Raw genomic sequence first — 10,664 nt, 5'->3', positions numbered from 1 at the left:
ATGGAAATGCATGTTTTATTGCTTCCCTTGCCCTGCTCTCCCCTGTTGCTTACTGAACTCACATACATCTGGTCTGAATTTAGACTGTAAACTCTTCAGAGCAGAGCCCATGTCTAACTGTGTGTTTGTACAGTGCGTAGCACAATAGGGCCCCAATCGGGATTTGGTCCAACCGACACTACTGCAATAAAATGTATTTATTGTGTACCCACACATCGTTACCTGTTCTGACAGACAACAGGACTAATGCATACCCAGAAACTCTGCCTACACGGCCTCACATGCATGCCCTTGCTATGAAGAGGCCCTCACAACCACCAACCTTCTGGTCAAGAGGACCTAGATGTGTCCTGTGGTTTGAGGCTGACAGCATATAGGGGGAATACCCTTGCCCGAAGGGATGTCATCTAGCATTGGAACAGGAATGAGGCAAAACCCCTCTGTCCCTTGCATAGCCATGTACAGCAACGAGTCTACAAAGGGCCACATTCTCTTTGTTATGTACTCCAGTAGGAGTTCTCAGAAAACATCAGAGTAGCCTATGTATGCAAATGACTAAATCCTTTGAATAACTGACTTGAACACCAATGCCACCAAAACTTTCAACGAGTATCATCTAGCTCCAGGGTGGGCAAACTTTTTGGCCTGAGGGCCACATGTGGGAATAGAAATTGTATGGTGTACCATGAATGCTCACAAAATTGGGGATGGGGTGCAGGAGTGGGTGAGGGCTCTGGTTGGGGCTGGGGATGAGAGGTTTGGAGTACAGGAGGGTGTTCCGGGCTGGGATCGAGGGGTTTGGAGAATGGGAGGGGGATCAGGGCTGGGGCAGGGGCATCGGGAGAGGCTCAGGAGTGCAGGCTCTGAGCAGCGCTTACCTCAAGCGGCTCCCAGAAGCAGTGGCATCCCCCTCCTCCAGCTCCTATGCAGAAGCATGGGCAGGCGGCTCTGCATGCTGCCCCATCCACAGGCAAGACCCCTGCAGCCTCCATTGGAGAGCCGGTGGGAAGAGGGGGCATTGGAGCATGTAGGAGCCTGAATGGGGCATGCTGCAGCTTCCAGAGCTGCATGGTGCGGCCCCCGAAGCTGCAGCTTCCGGGAGCTGCATGGTGTGGCCCCCAACCCTGCACCCCGGCAGGAAAGCCGCTGAGCCACGTGGTACAGCCTGCGCCCCAAATCAAGCGCCGGAGCGAGGCTGAGCCACATGGTGCGGCCCCCCCAACTGGAGCGCCAGAGCGGGGCAAGCCCCAGATCCCACTCCCCAGTGGGAGCCCGAGGGCCAGCTTAAAACGGCTCATGGGCAGATCCAGCCCATGGGTCGTAGTTTGCTCACCCCGATCTAGCAAAAAATGTTATCACCAGAGGCCACGCTAGATTTAGTTAATTAATCCTAGGTAATTTTAGCATTCACAGACATTATTGTGTCCTCAGCAACATTGACAGCTGATCTTTTTGGACATGAGAGGCTGAAAAAGTGGTGGCAACCTAATTAGATCATTTCCTCCAAACTAATGACCTTGCTGAGAAGTCTGACAAGGTTCAGGCTTTCTTTTTTATAGAGACCAACCTTCTTAGTATTTACTAGTGGTTTGAGCACATATAATATTGGATCATACTGCTTCAACTTAACTCATTGATCATGTGTAGGCTTGGGTAGGCATAAGTAACGATGTAAGACAGAACTAATTTCTTAGCCCTGGTCTACACTAGGACTTTAGGTTGAATTTAGCAGCATTAAATCAATGTAAACCTGCACCCGTCCACACGATGAAGCCCTTTATTTCGACTTAAAGGGCTCTTAAAATTGATTTCCTTACTCCACCCCGACAAGTGGATTAGCGCTTAAATCAGCCTTGCCGGCTTGAATTTGGGGTACTGTGGATACAATTCGACGGTATTGGCCTCCGGGAGCTATTCCAGAGTGCTCCACTGTGACCGCTCTGGACAGCACTCTCAACTCAGATGCACTGGCCAGGTAGACAGGAAAAGAACCGCGAACTTTTGAATCTCATTTCCTGTTTGGCCAGCGTGGCAAGCTGCAGGTGACCATGCAGAGCTCATCAGCAGAGGTGACCATGATGGAGTCCCAGAATCGCAAAAGAGCTCCAGCATGGACCGAACGGGAGGTACGGGATCTGATCGCTGTATGGGGAGAGGAATCCGTGCTATCAGAACTCCGTTTCAGTTTTCGAAATGCCAAAACCTTTGTCAAAATCTCTCAGGGCATGAAGACCAGAGGCCATAACAGGGACCCAAAGCAGTGCCGTGTGAAACTGAAGGAGCTGAGGCAAGCCTACCAGAAAACCAGAGAGGCGAACGGCCGCTCCGGGTCAGAGCCCCAAACATGCTGCTTCTATGATGAGCTGCATGCCATTTTAGGGGGTTCAGCCACCAATACCCCAGCCGTGTTGTTCGACTCCTTCAATGGAGATGGAGGCAATATGGAAGCAGGTTTTGGGGACGAAGAAGATGATGATGAGGTTGTAGATAGCTCACAGCAAGCAAGCGGAGAAACCGGTTTTCCCGACAGCCAGGAACTGTTTCTCACCCTGGACCTGGAGCCAGTACCCCCCGAACCCACCCAAGGCTGCCTCCTGGACCCGGCAGGCGGAGAAGGGACCTCCGGTGAGTGTACCTTTTAAAATACTATACATGGTTTAAAAGCAAGCATGTGAAAGGATTACTTTGCCCTGGCATTCGCGGCTCTCCTGGATGTACTCCCAAAGCCTTTGCAAAAGGTTTCTGGGGAGGGCAGCCTTATTGCATCCTTCATGGTAGGACACTTTACCACTCCAGGCCAGTAACACGTACTTGGGAATCATTGTACAACAAAGCATTGCAGTGTATGTTTGCTGGCGTTCAAACAACATCCGTTCTTTATCTCTCTGTGTTATCCTCAGGAGAGTGAGATATAATTCATAGTCGCCTGGTTGAAATAGAGTGCTTTTCTTCAGGGGACACTCAGAGGAGCCCATTCCTGCTGGGCTGTTTGCCTGTGGCTAAACAGAAATAGGGGTTAGCCACAGGGAGGGGGGAGGGTTGAGGGGGTAGCCACGCGGTGGGGGGAGGCAAATGCGACCTTGTAACGAAAGCACGTGCTATGTATGTAATGTTAACAGCAAGGTTTACCCTGAAAGAGTGTAGCCACTGTTTTATAAAATGTGTCTTTTTAAATATCGCTGTCCCTTTTTTTTTCCTCCACCAGCTGCATGTGTTTCAATGATCACAGGATCTTCTCCTTCCCAGAGGCTAGTGAAGCTTAGAAAGAAAAAAAAACACACTCGCGATGAAATGTTCTCCGAGCTCATGCTGTCCTCCCACACTGACAGAGCACAGACGAATGCGTGGAGGCAAATAATGTCAGAGTGCAGTAAAGCACAAAATGACCGGGAGGAGAGGTGGCGGGCTGAAGAGAGTAAGTGGTGGGCTGAAGACAGGGCTGAAGCTCAAATGTGGCGGCAGCGTGATGAGAGGAGGCAGGATTCAATGCTGAGGCTGCTGAAGGATCAAACCAGTATGCTCCAGTGTATGGTTGAGCTACAGCAAAGGCACAGAGCTGCAGCAAAGGCACAGGGAGCACAGACTGCCACTACAGCCCCTGTGTAAGCAACCGCCCTCCTCCCCAAGTTCCATAGCCTCCACACCCAGACGCCCAAGAACACAGTGTGGGGGCCTCCGGCCAACCAGCCACTCCGCCACAGAGGATTGCCCAAAAAAAAGAAGGCTGGCATTCAATAAATTTTAAAGTTGTAAACTTTTAAAGTGCTGGGTGGCATTTTCCTTCCCTCCTCCACCACCCCTCCTGGGCTACCTTGGTAGTCATCCCCCTATTTGTGTGATGAATGAATAAAGAATGCATGAATGTGAAGCAACAATGACTTTATTGCCTCTGCAAGCGGTGATCGAAGGGAGGAGGGGAGGGTGGTTAGCTTACAGAGAAGTAGAGTGAACCAAGGGGCGGGGGGTTTCATCAAGGAGAAACAAACAGAACTTTCATACCGTAGCCTGGCCAGTCATGAAACTGGTTTTCAAAGCTTCTCTCATGCGTACCGCGCCCTCCCGTGCTCTTCTAAACGCCCTGGTGTCTGGCTGCGCGTAACCAGCAGCCAGGCGATTTGCCTCAACCTCCCACCCCGCCATAAACGTCTCCCCCTTACTCTCACAGATATTGTGGAGCACACAGCAAGCAGTAATAACAGTGGGAATATTGGTTTCGCTGAGGTCTAACCGAGTCAGTAAACTGCGCCAGCGCACCTTTAAACGTCCAAATGCACATTCTACCACCATTCTGCACTTGCTCAGCCTGTAGTTGAACAGCTCCTGACTACTGTCCAGGCTGCCTGTATACGGCTTCATGAGCCATGGCATTAAAGTTTAGGCTGGGTCCCCAAGGATAACTATAGGCATTTCAATGTCCCCAACGGTTATTTTCTGGTCTGGGAATAAAGTCCCTTCTTGCAGCTTTTGAAACAGACCAGAGTTCCTGAAGATGCGAGTGTCATGTACCTTTCCCGGCCATCCCACATTGATGTTGGTGAAACGTCCCTTGTGATCCACCAGTGCTTGCAGCACTATTGAAAAGTACTCCTTGCGGTTTATGTACTCGCCGGCTTGGTGCTCCAGTGCCAAGATAGGGATATGGGTTCTGTCTATGGCCCCACCACAGTTAGGGAATCCCATTGCAGCAAAGCCATCCACTATGACCTGCACATTTCCCAGGGTCACTACCCTTGATATCAGATCTTTGATTGTGTGGGCTACTTGCATCACAGCAGCCCCAACAGTAGATTTGCCCACTCCAAATTGATTCCCAACTGACCGGTAGCTGTCTGGCGTTGCACAGGGCGTTCCACAGGGCTATTGCCACTCGCTTCTCAACTGTGAGGGCTGCTCTCATCTTGGTATTCATGCGCCTCAGAGCAGGGGAAAGCAAGTCACAAAGTTCCATGAAAGTGCCCTTACGCATGCGAAAGTTTCGCAGCCACTGGGAATCGTCCCAGACCTGCAACACTATGCGGTCCCACCAGTCTGTGCTTTTTTCCCGAGCCCAGAATCGGCGTTCCACAGCATGAACCTGCCCCATTAGCACCATGATGCATGCATTGGCAGGGCCCATGCTTTCAGAGAAATCTGTGTCCATTTCCTCATCACTCACTTGACTGCGCTGACGTCGCCTCCTTGCCCGGTATCGCTTTGCCAGGTTCTGGTGCTGCATATACTGCTGGATAATGCGTATGGTGTTTAATGTGCTCCTAATTGCCAAAGTGAGCTCAGCCGCCTCCATGCTTGCCTTGGTATGGCGTCCGCACAGAAAAAAGGCGCGGAACGATTGTCTGCCGTTGCTCTGACGGAGGGAGGGGCGACTGACGACAGGGTTGGCTTCAGGGAGCTAAAATCAACAAAGGGGGTGGCTTTACATCAAGGAGTATTTCAGGCAGGACTTCACGGAGGGTTCCAATAAGAAATGGTGCAGCTAAGTTATTGTTCTTATTGGAACAAGGAGGTTAGCTTGGCCTCTGATTGATACATGGCTAGATTTACCTCACTGCACCTTCTCTGTGAGTGACTGCAGTGTGACCTAGAGGAATGAGTCCCCTAGACGGGGGAGGAGGCAAATGAGTACAAAACAAATCTGGTCTATTTCTTGTTTTGATCCACTCCATTTATCTTTTACATCTTTGGCTGGCAGCAGACGGTGCAGAAGGACTGCATGCCATCCACATCTCATGGCTGCTCAGCAGAAGATGGTGCAGTAGGACTGCTAGCCATCCTCATCTCTTGCCTGCCCGGCAGAAGATGATGCAATAGGACTGCGAGCAATCCGTTTTGCCTGCCTGCTTACCATAAGACAGTTCAACAGGACTGACTGCAGGACTAAAGAGAATGACCTGGTCAAGTCACTCCAAATTTAGTCCCTGCGCCCATGTCTGCCCAGGCGCTCCCAGCCGACATGGCCAGGAGCACCTCGGACACGACGAGGACGGCTACCAGTTGTACTGCACCGTCTGCTGCCAGAAGGCAATGGGTTGCTGCTACTGTGTAGCAATGCCGTACCACATCTGCCAGCACCCAGGAGACATATGGTGACGGTTACCTGAGCGGGCTCCATGCTTGCCGTGGTATGGCGTCTGCACAGGTAACTCAGGAAAAAAGGCGCGAAACGATTGTCTGCCCTTGCTTTCACGGAGGGAGGGAGGGAAGGGGGGCCTGACGATATGTACCCAGAACCACCCGCGACAATGTTTTAGCCCCATCAGGCACTGGGATCTCAACCCAGAATTCCAATGGGCAGCGGAGACTGCAGGAACTGGGGGATAGCTATCCACAGTGCAACGCCCCAGAAGTCGACTCTAGCCTTGGTACTGTGGAAGCACTCCGCCGAGTTAATGCACTTAATGCACTTAGAGCATTTTCTGTGGGGACACACACACTCGAATATATAAAACCGATTTCTAAAAAAACGACTTCTATAAATTCGACCTTATTCCGTAGTGTAGACATACCCTTAGTGTGCATGATTGGGAAGGTGAATGGAAGCTTAAATAGGTGCTTAACAAGCAGTAGTATGCTGGAGTCAGGATGTCTGTGGTAGCTAAGGTAAGCAGGAACACCTTGGTGCTATGACCAGTGCACAAAATAAACTTGGAATGTAGAAGTCAGGTTATACATGAACAGCACATGGACAGATCATGCTGTATAGGGATTGGTTTCTGAAAAGTAACCAAGCCCATCATGAGGCATATAATGCAATGTGTAGTTAAAAATGCATGCATTACTAGCATTAGTAAAAATCTATGTAAGTTAAAGTTTTGCTGTGTAATTTTGGACGTGTGATACGCCCTATATCCACCTGCTATGCTTGAGTCTGACCAGCTCAGTGTAACTTTGCTGTATGCCAGATAAAGGAACCTCAGTGAGCCTTGAGTCGAACAGAGTTCTTGGGGAACCAAGTAAAACTGGGTCTTGGGAAAACCCCAATTCCATGGACTGCTGCTTCAGTGATTGAAGCTCAATATGTTTTAAAGTGATTTGCCTGCACTCTGAGGTCCCACAGGGCAGAGTCCTAGGACCTATGCTGTACTGTTTGTACAATATATATTTCACATGGGTGCTAAGATTCAAAGGCATAATTATCATGGTGACACTCACGAGACACATGGTTACTCCTCTCCCCATTCAGCTGACTACAGAACAACTCTTGGTTTAGTTAGGATCTAACTCTAAAGTAACTTTCAACCAAAGTCTGAGCAAACACCACAGCTGATTTAAGGTGGTCCCTGCTACTTTTTGAATACAGTAGAATCTGAGAGTTATGAACACCAGAGTTACAAACTGACTGGTCAACTACACACCTCATTTAGAACTGGAAATACGCAATCAGGCAGCAGAGACCCTCACCCCAAAAAGCAGATACTGTACCGTACAGTACTGTGTTAAATGTAAATTACTAAAAAAATAAAGGGAAAATTAAAAAAAGATTTAACAAGGTAAGGAAACTTTCTGTGCTTGTTTGTTTCATTTAAATTAAGATGGTTAAAACCAGCATTTTTCTTTTGCATCGTAAAGTTTCAAAGCTGTATTAAGTCAGTTGTAAACTTTTGAAAGAACAACCCTAATGCTTTGTTCAGAGTTAGGAACATTTCAGAATTACAAACAACCTTCATTCCCGAGGTGTTTGTAACTCTGAGGTTCCACTATAGCATCATCCTTTTCAGTTCCCTTCAATGGGAATATCAATAGCCTGCTACAAAGGTTCACAACCCTGCCTTGTTCCCTTCCCGTGATAGCTTTTGCTTGCCATTTTAATTACATCATGAATCCTTTACAGTCATCTTTAGCATATAAAAAGGTTACTACTATTTACTGTCTCAGGTAAATTCTTAGCCTTTCTTTCATGCTTTTAATATACCTCAGTTACATAATTTAAAAGCTCATTCTCTGCAGATCTTCCAGACCGTTTACTTTGCCAGATGCAATTTATCTGGAACTTGCTTGCTACTTTACGCAGAATGTGAACAGCATATTACATCAGAGTTAAAGGCTTACCATTGTATTTTAGTTGGTTTTGACATATTTCTCTTCAGTTATAAAGCATTATTATAATTTTTCTAGCCATAGCAGGCAAGTGTTCATTCCACGTACGTGACTTGAGTATTGCATTCTAGTTCTAAGGTTTTATTAAGTTCTTGGATATAAACCCATTTCTTACTATATCACGTTTCTAAACTTTTGCCCAAACTTAACCAGGAATGCTGAACACACCACTGATTTCAATGGAGTAGAATTCACTTACACTATGACTGAAAACTTGGCCCCAAGTGTTTTAAAAATGTGCAGGAAAAAGTCAATAACTTACTGTACCTTTTTCCCAGTTTTAATGCTGAAGGCTTGAACTTTTTTTTAGTCACTTTAAGATGCTTGTACAGGAAGTGTGGCATAGAAAGATATGCTGTATTGTACACTTTAAAGACGTGATCACCAGTTTTTCTACTTTAGCGTATATGCTTTTTAAATGTTCTTTTCTAAAGATAGAATGGTACCCACAGCATATGTCGGTCCTTAGAGGGTTTCCCAATAAGTGCTCTTATGTACTGTGTATTGCAATAATAATTCTGCTGTGTCACTAAGAATGGATGCCATGGATTAATTGATTTTGTCTCCCAGAATCAGTTTAAAGGCCTCCCCGCCTCCCAAACTCCACCATTTCAGTCCCAAATTTAATTTATCTTCAAGTGACATATTACTGTGAGCGAGGGATTTCCTGTTCCAGTGTAGCAATTTTTAGAAAGTTTGCCATTCTTAAGATGTCACTCAGTCTAGGTCTTATGCAAATAAAGCTATTCTCGTGCCCTATGATCAGGATAATACATGTACATAGCTTTTAAATGGTTAAGTCCGCCTATAATTCACCAGTTCAAGGATATGATAATGTTGTCACCTAAAACATCTTGACATTGTTCCTTTTGAAGTTTATTTAATCATTATCTTTGGATTTTATTAGCTTGATCCATATTAATGTGAGAGCTATAATTTACTTGCTATGTAATGCTAGCCATTTAATAAATTTTATTAATGCAGTGGGTCAGGATGTTAGCTTAGTAAGAGAAGTTCCTAATACACCAATAGTGTTCAATCATACCCATACTGGATTAGGTTCATACAGTAGTAATGAGAGACAATATTTCTGTACATGCATTAAGATGTTTTTTGTGACTAGAGGAATGCTCCAATGTGAATGGATGCACCAAATGTATGTTAGCATAAAACAAGATCATGTATTTCTAGGTGTGAAAATTGGATCATATGTGTACAGTATATTCCATAGGAGAACAGTTGTGTTTGGCAGAGAAAGTGGGGTTTCCTCCAATCATGTGCATAGTGTTCACTCCATATTCCTGGGGGAATCTGGTCTGTAACTTGGCCTGGGAAGGCTTCCAATGCTAAAGGGCTCAGAAAGGATCAATGGAGCATTGGCTGCATGGAAAGGGTGGCTATGGAAAGGGGGAGGAACTCCTCCTTGCTTCAGCAAAGGTGCCATTTGTTTGAGGCAGTCATAAAATCAGAAATCATAGTTGTAAATCAAAAGTTGTATCCCATATCTGTGCATCTGCCTTAAGTATTCTCTATATTTGCAAGTTCTAGGTTTTCATACCTAGAAGCATTATTGCTTTAACCAGAAATCTATTAATTCTTTAGCCACTCAAGATACAATCTGATGTCAAACATAGCTTTTCTGATTATGTCCTGTTCAGAAGGTAGGTAAAATCATTGTTACAGAAACTCAGTTCAGTTAGAGAGTCCCATCAATGAACGTGGCTACGTCTACACTGTGCCACCGTGCAAACTATGGGGATTCGAATTGCAGAGTGCATCAAAGTGTCTCTTACTATAGTTCATGTTAATGTGAACTGGGTACCTTTTAGAACACACCTGCAGCACCCACCCGGAGCAGTTAGCAACCTTTTGGCACACAATTCTGAAGCGTGTAGTCTGCACTGTGTCACACTGCAAACAAGCCCTGTGTTTAAGGTGTCAGCCTTATAATACATTTAAAAAGTGCAATTTAAAGTGACACATCGGTGAATATTAGCACAGAACTGCAGGCGGATGCTCTTGATTGATGCAATTATTTATGCTGACACACACACACAGTTGTTGTAATTATTATTACTGACATAATCTAAACTATTGCAAGAAACCAGTGAAGTGAAACAAAACATTTATTTCCAGAGATTTTATTAATGTAAATCCATGGATATATAATCAACTTTGAACTCCACCCCCAAAATATAAATTCACCATAAGAGAAATGGTGCAGGTTGCATGCAGCATTTCCCCCATAGATTTACTAGATAAAAACTCAGTGTCCCAATTATAGAAAATAAAAAATTCAGCATGCTAGTTATAGAAAAAATAAAATAAAATATTTATACAGTGAGACACACTATCATGACATTCCAGTCTCATTTGTTTACAGCTATATGCTCAGACACTTGGCACTGAAAAAGGACCTGAACTAAGATGTGACAAGCTAGTGTAACAGGTTTTCATTTTTTAAAAGAAAGTTAAAATATCAGCCATAAGAAAATAATCTTAAAAGATAAGAAAAAAGTAAATCTATTTCTAAATTAATTCTAGGTTCCCAATATACTCTAGTAGCAACT

This window comes from Lepidochelys olivacea (genome assembly GCF_965140295.1).
Source record: "Lepidochelys olivacea isolate rLepOli2 genome assembly, chromosome: 6".
NCBI classification, from domain to species: domain Eukaryota; kingdom Metazoa; phylum Chordata; order Testudines; family Cheloniidae; genus Lepidochelys; species Lepidochelys olivacea.
This window is presented reverse-complemented; position numbering follows the sequence as displayed.